Here is a 17,711-nt window from a genome sequence, read left to right on the forward strand (position 1 = left end):
GGGCAGAGAGCACGGCCATCTGCCAGCAGGTTGCAGCTTGCCCAGGAAAATGCAGTGTCCTTGGAATGTGCAGCAAATCCTATTTCCTGGCAAGGTCGGGCTAAGTGAGCAGTGCTGGTACACTTTCTCCTTGAGAACTGGAGCGGAAAAGCTTTGCGCTAAGATGTAGGCGACTAGAGAGGCAGAATACGGAGCTCCGCAGCTGGCCGAAAGCAAGTGCCGCTTCCCGGCGTCTTTGGGCAAAAGCGGCGCTTCGGAGCGCACCGCTGCCGCTCCAGTCATCTGTGCGCGAAGTTGCCGCTTCTTCGCCTCCGGCAGCCGGAGATCGCGGTAGCTTGCAAGAGGCGAAGAACGAAGCCGCGAAGAAGCCGGCTTGTGTGCGAAGCTCGCAGACTGCTGCAGGACGGTGGCTGCCGCTCTCCTGCCTCTTGAATTCACTCTTGGCATGCCAATGGGAGGTGTTCCAGGACAACCTTCCTGAGTTTTTATTTTAGTTTTCATGCATCCCACCTTGGAAATTCTTGTTGCTCCCCAGAGGCTCCGAAATGCAGAGAACACGGTGGCAGCTGCTGAGAAGAAGGGCAACTGTGAGTTGGTCAAGAAGCAAGAACACAGGCAGTTGACTGTGCTTGGCTAGGAGCAGCTGCTGGATTCTTGCAATTGCCTTCAGTGCGCACAGAAGCCCGCTGCTCTGCTGCTTGGTTTTTCGCCTTCAGTCAATTACACACTGCTGAAGATGAGGCAGGCAGTTCAGCTTTGCTGCTTTTCAGCATCTCAGCTGCCCTTCTGCTCTGTGACAGCTCTCCAGGTTTCTTGCCTTCGCCAGGCTGCAACGTGCCCGCTACTACCCAGAGCTCGGCAGGAGTGGGCAGAGAGCACGGCCATCTGCCAGCAGGTTGCAGCTTGCCCAGGAAAATGCAGTGTCCTTGGAATGTGCAGCAAATCCTATTTCCTGGCAAGGTCGGGCTAAGTGAGCAGTGCTGGGACACTTTCTCCTTGAGAACTGGAGCGGAAAAGCTTTGCGCTAAGATGTAGGCGACTAGAGAGGCAGAATACGGAGCTCCGCAGCTGGCCGAAAGCAAGTGCCGCTTCCCGGCGTCTTTCGGCAAAAGCGGCGCTTCGGAGCGCACCGCTGCCGCTCCAGTCATCTGTGCGCGAAGTAGCCGCTTCTTCGCCTCAGGCAGCCGGAGATCGCGGTAGCTTGCAAGAGTCGAAGAACGAAGCCGCGAAGAAGCCGGCTTGTGTGCGAAGCTCGCAGACTGCTGCAGGACGGTGGCTGCCGCTCTCCTGCCTCTTGAATTCACTCTTGGCATGCCAATGGAAGGTGTTCCAGGACAATCTTCCTGAGTTTTTATTTTAGTTTTCATGCATCCCACCTTGGAAATTCTTGTTGCTCCCCAGAGGCTCCGAGATGCAGAGAACACGGTGGCAGCTGCTGAGAAGAAGGGCAACTGTGAGTTGGTCAAGAAGCAAGAACACAGGCAGTTGACTGTGCTTGGCGAGGAGCAGCTGCTGGATTCTTGCAATTGCCTTCAGTGCGCACAGAAGCCCGCTGCTCTGCTGCTTGGTTTTTCGCCTTCAGTCAATTACACACTGCTGAAGTTGAGGCAGGCAGTTCAGCTTTGCTGCTTTTCAGCATCTCAGCTGCCCTTCTGCTCTGTGACAGCTCTCCAGGTTTCTTGCCTTCGCCAGGCTGCAACGTGCCCGCTACTACCCAGAGCTGGGCAGGAGTGGGCAGAGAGCACGGCCATCTGCCAGCAGGTTGCAGCTTGCCCAGGAAAATGCAGTGTCCTTGGAATGTGCAGCAAATCCTATTTCCTGGCAAGGTCGGGCTAAGTGAGCAGTGCTGGGACACTTTCTCCTTGAGAACTGGAGCGGAAAAGCTTTTGGCTAAGATGTAGGCGACTAGAGAGGCAGAATACGGAGCTCCGCAGCTGGCCGAAAGCAAGTGCCGCTTCCCGGCGTCTTTCGGCAAAAGCGGCGCTTCGGAGCGCACCGCTGCCGCTCCAGTCATCTGTGCGCGAAGTAGCCGCTTCTTCGCCTCAGGCAGCCGGAGATCGCGGTAGCTTGCAAGAGTCGAAGAACGAAGCCGCGAAGAAGCCGGCTTATGTGCGAAGCTCGCATACTGCTGCAGGACGGTGGCTGCCGCTCTCCTGCCTGTTGAATTCACTCTTGGCATGCCAATGGGAGGTGTTCCAGGACAACCTTCCTGAGTTTTTATTTTAGTTTTCATGCATCCCACCTTGGAAATTCTTGTTGCTCCCCAGAGGCTCCGAGATGCAGAGAACACGGTGGCAGCTGCTGAGAAGAAGGGCAACTGTGAGTTGGTCAAGAAGCAAGAACACAGGCAGTTGACAGTGCTTGGCGAGGAGCAGCTGCTGGATTCTTGCAATTGCCTTCAGTGCGCACAGAAGCCCGCTGCTCTGCTGCTTGGTTTTTCGCCTTCAGTCAATTACACACTGCTGAAGTTGAGGCAGGCAGTTCAGCTTTGCTGCTTTTCAGCATCTCAGCTGCCCTTCTGCTCTGTGACAGCTCTCCAGGTTTCTTGCCTTCGCCAGGCTGCAACGTGCCCGCTAGTACCAAGAACTGGGCAGGAGTGGGCAGAGAGCACGGCCATCTGCCAGCAGGTTGCAGCTTGCCCAGGAAAATGCAGTGTCCTTGGAATGTGCAGCAAATCCTATTTCCTGGCAAGGTCGGGCTAAGTGAGCAGTGCTGGTACACTTTCTCCTTGAGAACTGGAGCGGAAAAGCTTTGCGCTAAGATGTAGGCGACTAGAGAGGCAGAATACGGAGCTCCGCAGCTGGCCGAAAGCAAGTGCCGCTTCCCGGCGTCTTTCGGCAAAAGCGGCGCTTCGGAGCGCACCGCTGCCGCTCCAGTCATCTGTGCGCGAAGTTGCCGCTTCTTCGCCTCCGGCAGCCGGAGATCGCGGTAGCTTGCAAGAGGCGAAGAACGAAGCCGCGAAGAAGCCGGCTTGTGTGCGAAGCTCGCAGACTGCTGCAGGACGGTGGCTGCCGCTCTCCTGCCTCTTGAATTCACTCTTGGCATGCCAATGGGAGGTGTTCCAGGACAACCTTCCTGAGTTTTTATTTTAGTTTTCATGCATCCCACCTTGGAAATTCTTGTTGCTCCCCAGAGGCTCCGAAATGCAGAGAACACGGTGGCAGCTGCTGAGAAGAAGGGCAACTGTGAGTTGGTCAAGAAGCAAGAACACAGGCAGTTGACTGTGCTTGGCTAGGAGCAGCTGCTGGATTCTTGCAATTGCCTTCAGTGCGCACAGAAGCCCGCTGCTCTGCTGCTTGGTTTTTCGCCTTCAGTCAATTACACACTGCTGAAGATGAGGCAGGCAGTTCAGCTTTGCTGCTTTTCAGCATCTCAGCTGCCCTTCTGCTCTGTGACAGCTCTCCAGGTTTCTTGCCTTCGCCAGGCTGCAAGGTGCCCGCTAGTACCAAGAACTGGGCAGGAGTGGGCAGAGAGCACGGCCATCTGCCAGCAGGTTGCAGCTTGCCCAGGAAAATGCAGTGTCCTTGGAATGTGAGCAAATCCTATTTCCTGGCAAGGTCGGGCTAAGTGAGCAGTGCTGGGACACTTTCTCCTTGAGAACTGGAGCGGAAAAGCTTTTGGCTAAGATGTAGGCGACTAGAGAGGCAGAATACGCAGCTCCGCAGCTGGCCGAAAGCAAGTGCCGCTTCCCGGCGTCTTTCGGCAAAAGCGGCGCTTCGGAGCGCACCGCTGCCGCTCCAGTGATCTGTGCGCGAAGTTGCCGCTTCTTCGCCTCCGGCAGCCGGAGATCGCGGTAGCTTGCAAGAGGCGAAGAACGAAGCCGCGAAGAAGCCGGCTTGTGTGCGAAGCTCGCAGACTGCTGCAGGACGGTGGCTGCCGCTCTCCAAGCCTGTTGAATTCACTCTTGGCATGCGAGTGGAAGGTGTTCCAGGACAATTTTCCTGGGTTTTGACGTAGTCCTACTACATCCCACCTTGGAAATTCTTGCTGCTCCCCTGAGGCTCCGAGATGCAGAGAACACGGTGGCAGCTGCTGAGAAGAAGGGCAACTGTGAGTTGGTCAAGAAGCAAGAACACAGGCAGTTGACTGTGCTTGGCTAGGAGCAGCTGCTGGATTCTTGCAATTGCCTTCAGTGCGCACAGAAGCCCGCTGCTCTGCTGCTTGGTTTTTCGCCTTCAGTCAATTACACACTGCTGAAGATGAGGCAGGCAGTTCAGCTTTGCTGCTTTTCAGCATCTCAGCTGCCCTTCTGCTCTGTGACAGCTCTCGAGGTTTCTTGCCTTCGCCAGGCTGCAACGTGCCCGCTAGTACCAAGAACTGGGCAGGAGTGGGCAGAGAGCACGGCCATCTGCCAGCAGGTTGCAGCTTGCCCAGGAAAATGCAGTGTCCTTGGAATGTGCAGCAAATCCTATTTCGTGGCAAGGTCGGGCTAAGTGAGCAGTGCTGGTACACTTTCTCCTTGAGAACTGGAGCGGAAAAGCTTTTCGCTAAGATGTAGGCGACTCGAGAGGCAGAATACGCAGCTCCGCAGCTGGCCGAAAGCAAGTGCCGCTTCCCGGCGTCTTTCGGCAAAAGCGGCGCTTCGGAGCGCACCGCTGCCGCTCCAGTCATCTGTGCGCGAAGTTGCCGCTTCTTCGCCTCCGGCAGCCGGAGATCGCGGTAGCTTGCATAGGCGAAGAACGAAGCCGCGAAGAAGCCGGCTTGTGTGCGAAGCTCGCAGACAGCTGCAGGACGGTGGCTGCCGCTCTCCTGCCTCTTGAATTCACTCTTGGCATGCCAATAGAAGGTGTTCCAGGACAAACTTCCTGAGTTTTTATTTTGGTTTTCATGCATCCCACCTTGGAAATTCTTGTTGCTCCCCAGAGGCTCCGAGATGCAGAGAACACGGTGGCAGCTGCTGAGAAGAAAGGCAACTGTGAGTTGGTCAAGAAGCAAGAACACAGGCAGCTGCCTGTGCTTGGCAAGGAGCAGCTGCTGGATTCTTGCAATTGCCTTCAGTGCGCACAGAAGCCCGCTGCTCTGCTGCTTCGTGTTTCGCCTTCAGTCAATTGCACATTGCTGAAGCTGAGGCAGGCAGTTCAGCTTTGCTGCTTTTCAGCATCTCAGCTGCTTTCTGCTCTGTGACAGCTCTCGAGGTGAAATAGAGATTTTTAGAGTTAGGTTAACAAAATGAATTAAGCATTTCTAATTTAGCTTGTAGAGTTATGTGTTGAATTTTCAACCTTTTGCTTAAGAAACCTCTGTCTAATACAAAGGGCCTAGGAAAATGCAAATTTCTGTAGCTTCTCGCATGAAGAACAATACCAGAAGAAGGAAAGAACCCTTTCCTTCTGAATTAAAATAAAGAAGCTCCTCTGTCTCCAAGCCTATCAAGACTGACAGACGTACTCAGATAAGCACCAAAGGACCAAAAGCGCACGCGCAGAGAGGAAAAGTTCAAAAGTTCAATCATGAGGAAGACCACAATCTTCAGCCTCAGGACCCCCGTACGACCACCACAGCAAACCACGCATGCCCAGAAGGGCGTGGACTTACTTCGCATGAGAAGCGAGGACAGGCGGGGCCAGGGGTGGAATATGCATGAAAAAGTTGTGCAATGTATTGCATATGGAACGTCTTTAAGAATAAAAGTGTGGGTCAGACTGAGGCTCGGGGCACAAGTTTTGGAGAGCTATCTCACTTGTGCCGGGCGCTGACATACGTACCCACTTCATAACTACCCCAGGTTATGGAGTCTATTGATTTCTTCCGCGTATCGTTTCAGTCGGGGCTTGCAAAGGTGCTTTAGGCGCGGCCCAGCTGATAGCGCAGCGGGCGCGGGGGCACAAGCCGCGGTTTGAGGAGCTGCTTTGAACGCCGCTAGCTGATAGCGCAGCTAGTGGGAGCGTGGTACAAGCTAGGAGTTACAAGCACCGCTTACAAGCATCGCTAGTTGGTAAAAAGCTTGCAAAAGTAGCCAGCGAGCCCGGCTGGGCTAAGAGTTAAGTGTTTGTTATACAATAGCACTGCCCTTCAGTGTTAAAAGCTGTCACTGGTGCAGGGGGAGGGGTTGGGGAAGGCAGTCTAGGGTTGCCATGGGAAACAGCAGTTGTATGAGTTCTCCACCCCCTTTCGTAAGAGAATTGTACCCTCCCCCTGTCCTGTCAGTTGTTGTTCAAGTCTGCCCCTTAGCCTAGAATCTTCTCTGTTCCACGTTTTCCCTTTGGTTCTTCCACCAAGAACACTCCTTTCCCTTTTCCCCACTGGTTAATGTTATATTTCCCCTCCCTTTAGCCTTCTCCCGATTGTACCTGTAATAAAAAGGTCTTTGTTCATCAAAACGAACATTGAAAGAAAATAAGAATTTAAACTGAATAGAGAATTTCAGACTGTGAGAAGAGAAAGAGGAGAAAAAAAAAAGGGGGGGGTTTGATAAACAACAAGTATTCTGCTTAAGAATTGTGCAAATGCAGCTAGCACAGAAGACTGTGTAACTAACTATATACAAGCTAACTTTTAGACCAAGGACAACCGGCAAAGAAGATAAGGAGCCTTCATCCCTATGATCACCAAGGGCAGAGAGAAAAAGGACCCCCTAGCAGCCAATTGCACCGGCGCAGAGTGCATCGAGAGAAAATACGTCAACCGAAAAAGAGGGGGGACTATAAAAACAAAAAGGTCAAAGGGGGAAGGTGCGCCGTGGCAGAGTGGAAACTCCCCGGCTGCCCAGCGCTGTTTTTTGCTTAATACCGCTTGCTTAATAAATTCTTGTTAATTGATTTATCTATAATTAGCCTCCCCAATTGACTTTGTCCATAACAAATTTGGTGCCGTGACTCGGATAAGGGCAAACGGGCAGGAATTCCTAATCAGGGAGGCGCCCCGCTGCCTTTTCAGCGGCCCTGGTGCAGGCTTTTCCTTCTCGGGCCCTTACCGACGAACCTAAATTCGGTATTAAGCAAAAGGGATACCGGTAACCCCGTAATCTTTGTGCACGAAGCCCGGGCGAAGACGCAGGACAGCGTGAGTATAAAAGTGGGATCCGCTCGGTTGGGGTTGGGATCCCAGGACATAACGTACGAGACGTCCTTTTAGGACGAGGCAAGTGTGGACCTTTAAGTAGTGCGGTTTCCAGACCCCGAGAGGGGCTGGGCCACGAACAGGGGGCCGCGAGTGTGTGTGTGTGTGAAGGTGTCCTGGAAGATGGGACAGAGGAAAAGCAAGCCCTCTGATTCCATGGGGACGGGGACCCCAGTAAAGTTTCCTCAGATACCACCTGACAGTCCGTTAGGTTTAATAATAAAATCTTGGGATGAATACCCTTCAAGAAAAGGGAAGGATAGGGCAAAAATGATACATTATTGTATGGAAGTATGGGGAGGGAAACAAATCTGTGGTGATAATTTATTTTGGCCAGTGTTTGGAAGATTCGAGGACTGGATTTGCCAGTCATTAAACATTTATGTAAATTCTAAAGAACCTTTTGATATGGAAGAGCGCAAGTACGCTGCTCTCTGGATAGTGGGGGAAACAAGAGCAAAACTTTTTGCCTTAAGCACCCAGGGAGAAAAAAAAAAAAAAAGAAGAAAAATAAAAAGCCTGAGGAGGTTCCAACTGCACCCCCTCTACCATACATACCTCCCCCTCCTCCACCTCCACCAGCACCACCAGTAGTCTACCCCAATTTAGATCAAGGGGGGGATCTTGAAAACCAGGAAGTAGAAGTCCTGGAACCGGTCCCTGAGGAAAATCGTCGTGTTACTCGTAGCCTAACAAGGGGGAAAAGCGAGAGGGAAAGGCAAGCTCTATATCCATTAAGGGAAGTAGCTTTGGGAATGATCCCTAATCCTAATGCTGGTCAGCAGGGACAACCAGCCCAAATTCCGGGAATAGGTTATGTGGAGGTACCTCTTAATTCAGGAGATGTGAGGGAGCTCAAGAAAGAAATGGGACATCTATTGGAAGACCCCCTCGGAGTTGCAGAGCGGGTGGATCAGTTTCTGGGGCCCAATGTGTATACGTGGGATGAAATGCAGTCAATACTGGGGATTTTATTCACATCTGAGGAGCGAGGGATGATCAGGACGGCCGGTCTGAGGATTTGGGATAGAGACCATCAGGCAGGACCCCAAGCAGATACTAAATGGCCTTTACAGCGTCCTAATTGGGATAAGCAGGATCCCCTGCATAGGACACATATGGCAGACTTAAGAACAATTCTTATCCAGGGGATCAGAGAATCAGTCCCTAAGGGGCAGAATGTGAATAAAGCTTTTTGTGAGAGTCAAAAGAAAGATGAGGACCCCACGGAATGGTTAGGATGGCTCCGGAGATCTTTTCAGCTGTACTCCGGAGCAAACCCTGACACTCCGGAAGGACAGATGTTGTTAAAGACCCAGTTTGTGGCCAGAGCCTGGCCTGATATTAGGAGAAAATTGGAAAAGATTGAGGATTGGCATGGTAGAGGCCTGGATGAATTGTTGCGGGAAGCTCAGAAAGTGTATGTACGGAGAGAGGAGGAAGGACATAGGAAACAAGCAAGAGTGATGATGGCTGTGGTACGTGAAGGGCAGAGGGGAACGTTTAGTCAGTTCCAGGGAAGTAAGCTGAAGGGCCAGAAGGTAGAAGAAGGGAGAAGAGAAAAGGAGAGTGGACAAGGAAGCTGCTTTTATTGTGGTAAGAGAGGGCATTTTCGGCGGGAATGCAGAAAAAGGTTGGCAGATGAAAAGCAATTCAAGGAAGATTGAGGGGGTCAGGGGCTCTATTTGCTGGGGACCCAGGAAAAAACAGAGCCCCTGGTAAAACTAAAAATTGGTCCCCAGCAGCAAGAATATGAGTTTCTTGTGGACTCAGGAGCTGAGAGATCAACGGTTCAAACCCTTCCCTCAGGGTGTAAATTATCAAGAGAAACAATACAGGTAGTTGGGGCAAAAGGGGAAGCCTTTAAAGTGCCTGTAATCAAAGACGTGATTTTTGAAACCAGCTCCAAAATAGGTATAGGGTCACTGTTGTTAGTTCCAGAGGCTGACTATAACTTACTGGGACGAGATTTGATGATTGAATTAGGAATTGGAATCGACATAAATGACAAGAAGCTAAATATTAAATTATGTCCTCTTCGGGTAGAGGACGAACAGAAAATTAACCCTGAAGTGTGGTATACCCCAGAAAAAGCTGGCCGATTGGACATAAAACCTTTTGAGATAGTATTAAGAAATCCTGAAGTCCCAGTTAGAGTTAAGCAGTACCCAATTCCAAATGAAGGAAGGAAAGGGGTCAAACCTGAAATTGAAAGATTAAAAGCACAAGGGTTATTAGAACCCTGCATGTCCCCTTTTAATACTCCTATCCTTCCTGTTAAAAAACCCGATGGGAAATACCGTTTGGTACATGACTTACGAGAAATTAACAAAAGGACTGTAGAAAGATTCCCTGTAGTAACTAACCCTCATACTTTATTAAGTCAGTTAGGCCCCGAAAATCAGTGGTATAGTGTTATAGATTTAAAGGATGCATTTTGGGCATGTCCCCTTAAAGAAAGTTGTAGGGACTATTTTGCCTTTGAATGGGAAGACCCAGACACCCACAGGAAACAACAACTCCGTTGGACGGTACTCCCACAAGGGTTTACAGAGTCCCCTAATTTATTTGGCCAGGCACTGGAGCAGCTGCTTACAGATTTTCAGTTGAGAGAAGGGGCTGTCCTGATTCAGTATGTAGATGACTTGTTAGTAGCTGGGAAAGAAGAGGAAATTGTCAGGGAAGAGAGTAAAAGATTACTCAATTTTCTAAGCCTGAAAGGACTCAAAGTGTCAAAATCCAAATTACAATTTGTGGAAAAAGAGGTGAAGTATCTCGGACATAGACTGAGTCAAGGAACGAAGAAACTAGACCCAGAAAGGGTTAAGGGAATCTTAGCTATGCCAGGGCCAAGGACAAAGCGGGAGGTTAGACAGCTGTTAGGACTGTTTGGGTACTGTAGACAATGGATAGAGGGATTTAGCGGGAAAGTAAAATTCCTATATGAGAAACTAACAAAAGAAGGCTTGCTTAAGTGGACTTGGGAAGATGAGGAAAAACTACAGGACCTCAAGGCAGAATTAGTAAATGCACCGGTTCTCAGTCTTCCTGATTTAAAAAGGCCCTTTTATAATATAAAACCAGGTGATAAGGTGTTAATAAAAAAACCTGGAAAGAAACCTCACTAATCCCAAACTGGGAAGGCCCCTATGTTGTTTTACTTACTACAGAAACTGCAGTCAGAACCGCCGAGAAGGGATGGACACATGCGAGCCGAATAAAGGGACCGATTACTGCTGCTGCTGCCGAAGACCCCTGGAGAATAACCAGCCAACCCGGAGATCTTAAGGTCACATTTAAACGGACTTAATGGACTCAGTAAAAATTGTACAAACCAGCTGGTATAGTGAGATATTGGATTATGGATATCCTGTAACTGATGATTTTAGAGTCTATTGTACAAATAAGGATTGTGATTGTTACCCTTTTGTATGCTATATTTGTAAAATCTGCCAGGAACGGTGGTGGGTCCATAGTTATAGAGGTACCCCTCCTAGGGGTATTTGTAAAGGGTGTTACCAATTAGAAAGAGAACTGACAAAGTCAGTCCTAAAGATTGGAGAAGAGAACGAGACCCTACCAAGGGAATCCCAAGAGTGGTGGGAGGTGTTTACTAAGGGGGCTAGGCCTGAAAATTGTTGTTACCACTCTAATGAACCAATTCCCCTAATTGTTCAAATTATAAAAGGGAATTGCCTGAAGACTTTACCTGGAATTCAGTGTAATTCACCGCAAGTGAAGGATAAGAATTGGGAATCATTCAAAAAGAGGCAGCAAAAAACAGAGTAAGGGTCCTCCTGAAGAATATCCTTGCTGCCGAGAAGATGGTACACCTCGCGGCTCGAAGCAACCGGGTCGGCGAGCGAGGCAGAGGGATAAGAAGCAGTGGAGGAAAAAGCCCTCAAACTGGGACAATTCAAAGGTATTTCAAGAACTGCCTCAAGGGTACTGATCTCCCAAGGGTAAAGGTGAGCCCGGCAATAACATGTCAAACCAAACAGCGGGAAGGGGGAAATAATGATAATCAAGTTCTGGGGCGGTTTGGACTCCACCCTTGCTGGCAAATTCTGTACATATTAGTTATATGTTGTACCTGGCCTGTACAAGGGGACTATGCACACCAGCCATTTAATTGGACTCTGACCAAAATAGACCAAGGGAAAGTTGTTAAGCAAAATGCCACCACTGTAGCTCCTACTTTTTTAGTTACTAATGAGGACTTGGTGAACTCTGTGTGGGGATGGAGTAAACCTGACTTCCACGCTATCTATTGGTGTCCTAGCTCCAATCCTGGGAGGGGATATTGTAATTACCCTGGGGAATATCTATGTGGATATTGGGGCTGTGAAACCATAGCAACTGCCTGGGCTGTCACCCATCCAGATAAATTTTTACAGGTCTCATGGTATCCTAAAGGATGCAAAGTTCCATGGTATGGCACTCAAGGAGAAATTCTGTATATGGGGAATTGTAGGTCCTTGAAAAATACAGGTGCTCAACCCCCTGGACCCAGGATGGCTGGTAGGAAAAACTTGGGGAGTAAGGTGTTGGGAACCGGGTAAGGATCGTGGAGGGTACATTCAAATAAAAAAGGAAATCCTACCACATGATCCTCTACCCATAGGCCCTAACTCTGTAATTGCTGAGGAGAAGTTAACCGAGACAGCTATAGGGACCAGTGACACCACAATGCCCGGAAACGGGACCCTCATACTCCCGACCCCGGATCCCCAGCAAAGTACCCTTTGGAAACTTATGCAGGCAGCGTACCAAGTCCTCAATGTAACACGACCTAACATTACTGAACAATGCTGGCTGTGCTTTGATATTAAACCTCCTTTCTATGAGGCAGTAGGGCTCAATGAGAAACCCAAGCGAGTTAATGGGAGCAATCCGCCACAATGTAACTGGAAAGACCCCCAAACCCAAGGGATAACGTTAGCAGCAGTAACTGGAAAGGGACGATGCATAGGGAGAGTCCCGTGGCAAAAGAAACATTTGTGTAAAACAGTCAGTAAAGCACAGCATAGGAGTAACCCGGCAAAATGGTTGATTCCAGCCAAAAATACTAAATGGATATGCTCCAGAGGGGGGCTTACACCCTGTATTGCTCTTGACCTATTCAACGAAGTCTCTGAGTTTTGCATACAAGTGGTAATAGTCCCTAAAATCATTTATCATCCTGAGGAATATGTGTTTAATGCTCAAGTCACTTCTGAACATCACTTATCAAAAAGGGAACCCTTCACAGCCTTGACAGTGGCTACCCTAATGATTGTAGGTGGAACAGGTGTTGGCACCGGGGTGGCATCATTAGTAAAACAGAATCAAGAATTTAATTCCTTGAGGATTGCTGTAGATGAAGACTTAGCCCGCATTGAACAGTCGATCTCAGCCCTTGAAAAGTCTGTAAGATCCCTGTCAGAGGTAGTATTATAAAATCGTAGAGGATTGGACTTAATATTCTTGCAACAGGGAGGATTATGTGCTGCCCTTAGGGAGGAATGCTGTGTGTATGCAGACCACACGGGAATTGTGAGAGATACAATGACTAAACTAAGGGAAGGCCTCGAACGGAGAAAGAGGGAGAGAGAGTCACAGCAAAGCTGGTATGAGACTTGGTTCAACAGCTCCCCTTGGCTTACCACGCTACTATCAACACTTGCAGGTCCTGTGATATTGTTGTTACTAGGTTTAACTTTCGGACCTTGCATTTTTAATAAAATCATAGACATTGTAAAAGGAAGACTAGAGGCAGCTCATCTAATGCTTATTAGGGAGAGGTACGAAGCATTGCCCAGGGACTCAGAAGTAGATGAAACCCTGGTCTTAAGCCACCAAGAGTTAAAGCGTTTTAATGAACAAATTGGTAAAGAGAAAGAGGAGGGATTGTAATAAAAAGGTCTTTGTTCATCAAAACGAACATTGAAAGAAAATAAGAATTTAAACTGAATAGAGAATTTCAGACTGTGAGAAGAGAAAGAGGAGAAAAAAAAAAGGGGGGGGTTTGATAAACAACAAGTATTCTGCTTAAGAATTGTGCAAATGCAGCTAGCACAGAAGACTGTGTAACTAACTATATACAAGCTAACTTTTAGACCAAGGACAACCGGCAAAGAAGATAAGGAGCCTTCATCCCTATGATCACCAAGGGCAGAGAGAAAAAGGACCCCCTAGCAACCAATTGCACCGGCGCAGAGTGCATCGAGAGAAAATACGTCAACCGAAAAAGAGGGGGGACTATAAAAACAAAAAGGTCAAAGGGGGAAGGTGCGCCGTGGCAGAGTGGAAACTCCCCGGCTGCCCAGCGCTGTTTTTTGCTTAATACCGCTTGCTTAATAAATTCTTGTTAATTGATTTATCTATAATTAGCCTCCCCAATTGACTTTGTCCATAACAGTACCCTCGAATGCTAAACCCTCCTACCCCTACGCAGTAAAAGAATCCTCACCCCGCCCTTCGGGGCTCTCGGAATCTGCCTCTCTACTGCTTCGTTGTCTCCCTGTTTGCCCCTTCTGCGACCCTTCAATCAACGAGCAGGATTTCAGCAGCCCGAGTGTCCCTCCCGTTCTTCTGGTGGACCCTCAGATGTACCAGCTACCCGAGCTTCGTGCCGAGCGGCTAAAAGCCGCCACGGCTCGGCAACTGGGAGATCCTTTGCATTACAGGGCGAATAAAGGGGGGATGAATGTGTGTGAATGCGAGGCTGTAAGAGCCCGTCAGAAGCCCCTCATTTTCCATTCTGCCTTCCGATTGCCACAAGAAAGAATCCCTTCCCCCACTGTAGTTCCGGCTTAGAACAGGACACAGCACAGGTGGGACCACTGAACCGTCATGCTGGCTGTTCCCAACAAGGCCTGGTAAGAACTTGGCAAGGAGTTGGCAAGGACTTGGCAAAGACCTGACATGGAGCCAGCACGGGACAGCCTGATGCGCGGCCTGCTTCTAATCTCCGTTCTTAAGCCCAATGAACTTTTGGGGTGACTCTCGCGGTCCTTCACTGAAGACCCCTCATCTGCCTCGTTACCACTGTGACAAAGAAAGAATGAGAACCCTCCTCCCAAGGACTGAGACTGAGACCCCTGCTATAGGGAGGAGGGGAAATTGGTGGTCTGACCACTAATGACATGACCTGTTTCCCTTCAGTGATTCAAATGGACTTATTCTTCATTGGATTCGTCTTGCTTTGGTGGTTTCTGTGGACTCACCCGTTCCCTCGGGGCGATTACAATGGACTTTCATTATTACACTTGTTCCCCCCCTCTCTCCTCTGTGGACTATAATTGGAGCCCCGAGTCGACCAGAACTTCGAAGACTCCCCCGACACGACAGACGGATCCCCATCGTCCGGAGCACTGAGGATCTCGCCTGTGTTGGTAGCTATTCCCATAGCCCTGTTCTCTCTCTAACCTTTTATCTCCTTTCAGATCCCCACTATCGCGTTTACTGTTTTGGCCCCTACTAAAGGTGCATTTGTTGTGATTAACTGATAGTCCCTTGTTGTTTGCCTTTGTTGCACTTTTGGGATGGGTGAAAAGAACCATCACGACATCCCGCAAGAAACGGATCGTGACATTAAAATTGGCGTCACGGACAGGATTTCTGTCTAGACAGAAGGGTTGCAGCTGAAAAGGCACCCATACTGTCTTTGGCAATTCATAAAGGATCCCTTAGTGCAAAGGGCGGGACACTGTTGTTTTGTTGTTGCTGTGTGTATGTGGTCTGGGAAGGAAGGGACAACTTGAAGCAACTAAGCAGAGCCTCCCAGGCAGATGATTGTCCTTTCACCCAGCCAGGGAAGCGAAGGGCGACACAGCGAGGGCTGTGTAGTTTTGTGGAACTTAAGTTTGTAGCTCCCTGTCGTGGTTTTGGTCCCTTCACAAAATGAGTGACAATCTTAGCCTTGAAATTAAAGCTGAATTTTATGCACTACTAGCCAAACACAATGCCAAACCTTCTACAGAAGGAGAAAAATGGGCACAGAGTAATTGGTTGAACTTAGAAAATGTTCTTGATAGAGTGTGTTCATTACAACATGAAACAAAATTCAAACTGGGCAAAAATAAAACTATCTTCTGCTCAGTTTTGGGAGCTTGTCTTATGGCAGCTATAGAAAATGGCTTCGAGCGAAGAAGTGAGGAACATGCTATAATAGACTCCCTTCAAAATCTAGTTGAAATTTTGCAAAAACAGTTCTATGAAGCAAAAAAATGTGATCTATGCATTGCGAGCTGCCTTAACAGAGGAACATATTAACAAATCACATCATGCTGATTCCTCTACAGAGCTTGAGGAGAAGGAAACTCCTCACATTAAACAAATCTATCCTCATCAAGAACTTGAAGCAGCAAGTAATTGTGGGGAACATTGCTGCCATCACTTGAGACCCTTGATTAAAACAGAGTAGAACTATCTCAGTGATGATGATCTGGAACCTCACATCACAACCAAACGCATACCATCACAACTAAACACGGCCACCGAGCTAGCTAAGCTTAAAAGGGAATACGGACAGCCTCCACATGAATCAGAAACAGAATATGTTTTCCGGGTGTCCCTCACTGGTGGTGATCCAATTCAATTCACTGAACAGGAAGCCAGTGGGTATTGGGGACATGGTGTCTTCTTAACAACGGGAGAGAAAGGTGACACATGGTCCCTGACACAGCGTGCAGCTTTTTGGGCCGGGGGAACAAGCCCCTTGGAAAGGGGAGATCCCATAGCTAGAATTAGTACCCCCGACCAGCTCTTGGAAAATGTGCACAAAGCTGCTTGCCTGCAAATGACTCACAAAAAGAAATGAATTCCTGGCTTTGAATCCCTGATGCAATTACCTGTGAAGCCCAAGATAATGACCCCTTGAATTTGTGGGCTTCCAGAATCACTCAAACCTACAGCAATTCTCCTTCCAAAAACGATAGCAGCTGTATCTCCTGTAGAAAGACCAGACAGATTTCCTAGTCACTGGAACGACCCATTTGTTCCCCTTTATGACTTGTTGAGGAAAGGGGTGAAATGGGATTGGAGTCTTTCTCAGGAGTCAGCATTGCAATTGCTGATTTTTGAAGCAACAGCTCATCAAGCACTGGGCCCTATCCATCCTACAGATCCTTTCCAGGTGGAATGGGCATTTGCCTCCTCAGGGCTGTCAGTACACATATGGCAGCGGGGTCCTGAGGCTCCGACAAGACCTGTTGGTTTTGATTCCCGTGGTTCCAAAGATGCTGAGAAAAGATACACTACCTGGGAAAAAGGATTGTTGATGGTTATCTTAGCTTTCCTAGAAGTAGAAAAAATTGCACAAAAACAACCAATTGTATTGAGAGGCCCCTTCAAGGTTATTAAGACAGTCACTAGTGGGAGTCCCCCTCCTGACGGGGTGGCCCAGAGGGCCTCAGTGAGAAAGTGGTATGCTCAGGTTGAACATTACTGTAACTTCTTCTCAATGACAGAAGGAGCTGTAAAAACTTTAGCAATCCAAGAAACGGAGAGCTTGGACAAACCTGCCTCTGTAATCAAAGTAACCCCTCCTTTCTGCCCCGAACAATCAGCAAACTCTTGGTTTACTGATGCTTTTGCTAAAGGGGAAGGAAAAGGATGGAAATCTAGGGCAGAAGCCCTCCACTTTTCCTCTGGTGAGCAAATGATTACAGAGGGAGAAGGTAGTACACACAGTGGGGAGCTGATAGCTGTCTGGAGTGTTTTTCAACGAGAAGCACAGAATTCCTCTTTGGTCTGCATCTACACTGACTCCTATGCTCTGTACCAAATGATCCTAATAATCCAGCTCATGACCCTGGCCAACCTGTTCTGGTGGACCTCTCTTACTATAGGACTAGTAGCACTTGTGCTAAAACCCCCTCTGAAGAAATATGCATGGGAATCCTCTGGTGCTCTAGGGAAAGAGCATTGGACAAATACATGCTGGATAATTCCATCATTCTAACTTTTCTGCCTCTCGGCGGCAGAATTCTGTTGTGTTTACTTTTTCAGAAGAACTCCGAGGGACATGAAGACCACCTAATCCATGATAAAACTGGTAATACTTTTCTGCATCCTACCGCAACCCCATGGCCAGAAAGCAGCTGAGTGACCGTGGTCTGAACTAATTGTGGTAGCATGCAGAAAAAGTGAAAGGATCTCTTGAAGCACAAAAAGGTTTGTACGCAGCCAAGCATACAGGATTGTTGGCACAATTTCACATGAACACAAACTGTAGAAGTAGTTTGGTTTTGGTCCAAAAATACTGAAGCACTTTTTTTTTGTTTTGTTTTGTTTTTGTTTTTGTTTTTGTTTTTTAAGTTGAAAGTATTGATTCAAATACTGGAGTAGGACTTGATGTTAATGTTGTGACACCTACCACCCAACCACTGGTTACACTTAGCCCGAAAATTTTTGAAATTGGACCATGTAGAATCAGGAAAACTGGCCAACAACAGATATTGTTTAATCTGTTATGGTCTCTTAAACAAGTCAAATTGCTGATGCAAAACAATATCTGAGAAATACAACCAGCTTGTTCACCCTTTTTGCAGACCTCTTTTCAGGCTTGGACAACCTGGCTGCGACAGTGGAAGCCTCCTAAAAACCGCGTGCCAAGAGACATAACTGGTCTTGTGGGAACAGGATTGGGAATCCTAAATAGTATTGAT

At 48.5% G+C, this 17,711-nt stretch overlaps 1 long non-coding RNA gene across 1 annotated transcript; it reads left to right on the forward strand.

The window, feature by feature from the left end:
• Positions 1–6,728: 6,728 nt before the first annotated feature.
• Positions 6,729–10,396, forward strand: LOC128820611 (uncharacterized). Its single transcript, XR_008440924.1, has 2 exons — positions 6,729–7,002; positions 10,230–10,396. It is a non-coding gene; the product is annotated as an uncharacterized LOC128820611 (long non-coding RNA).
• The last annotated feature ends 7,315 nt before the right edge of the window (positions 10,397–17,711 follow it).

The sequence above is a fragment of the Vidua macroura genome, chromosome 29, assembly GCF_024509145.1.
Source record: "Vidua macroura isolate BioBank_ID:100142 chromosome 29, ASM2450914v1, whole genome shotgun sequence".
Taxonomy (NCBI): Eukaryota; Metazoa; Chordata; class Aves; order Passeriformes; family Viduidae; genus Vidua; species Vidua macroura.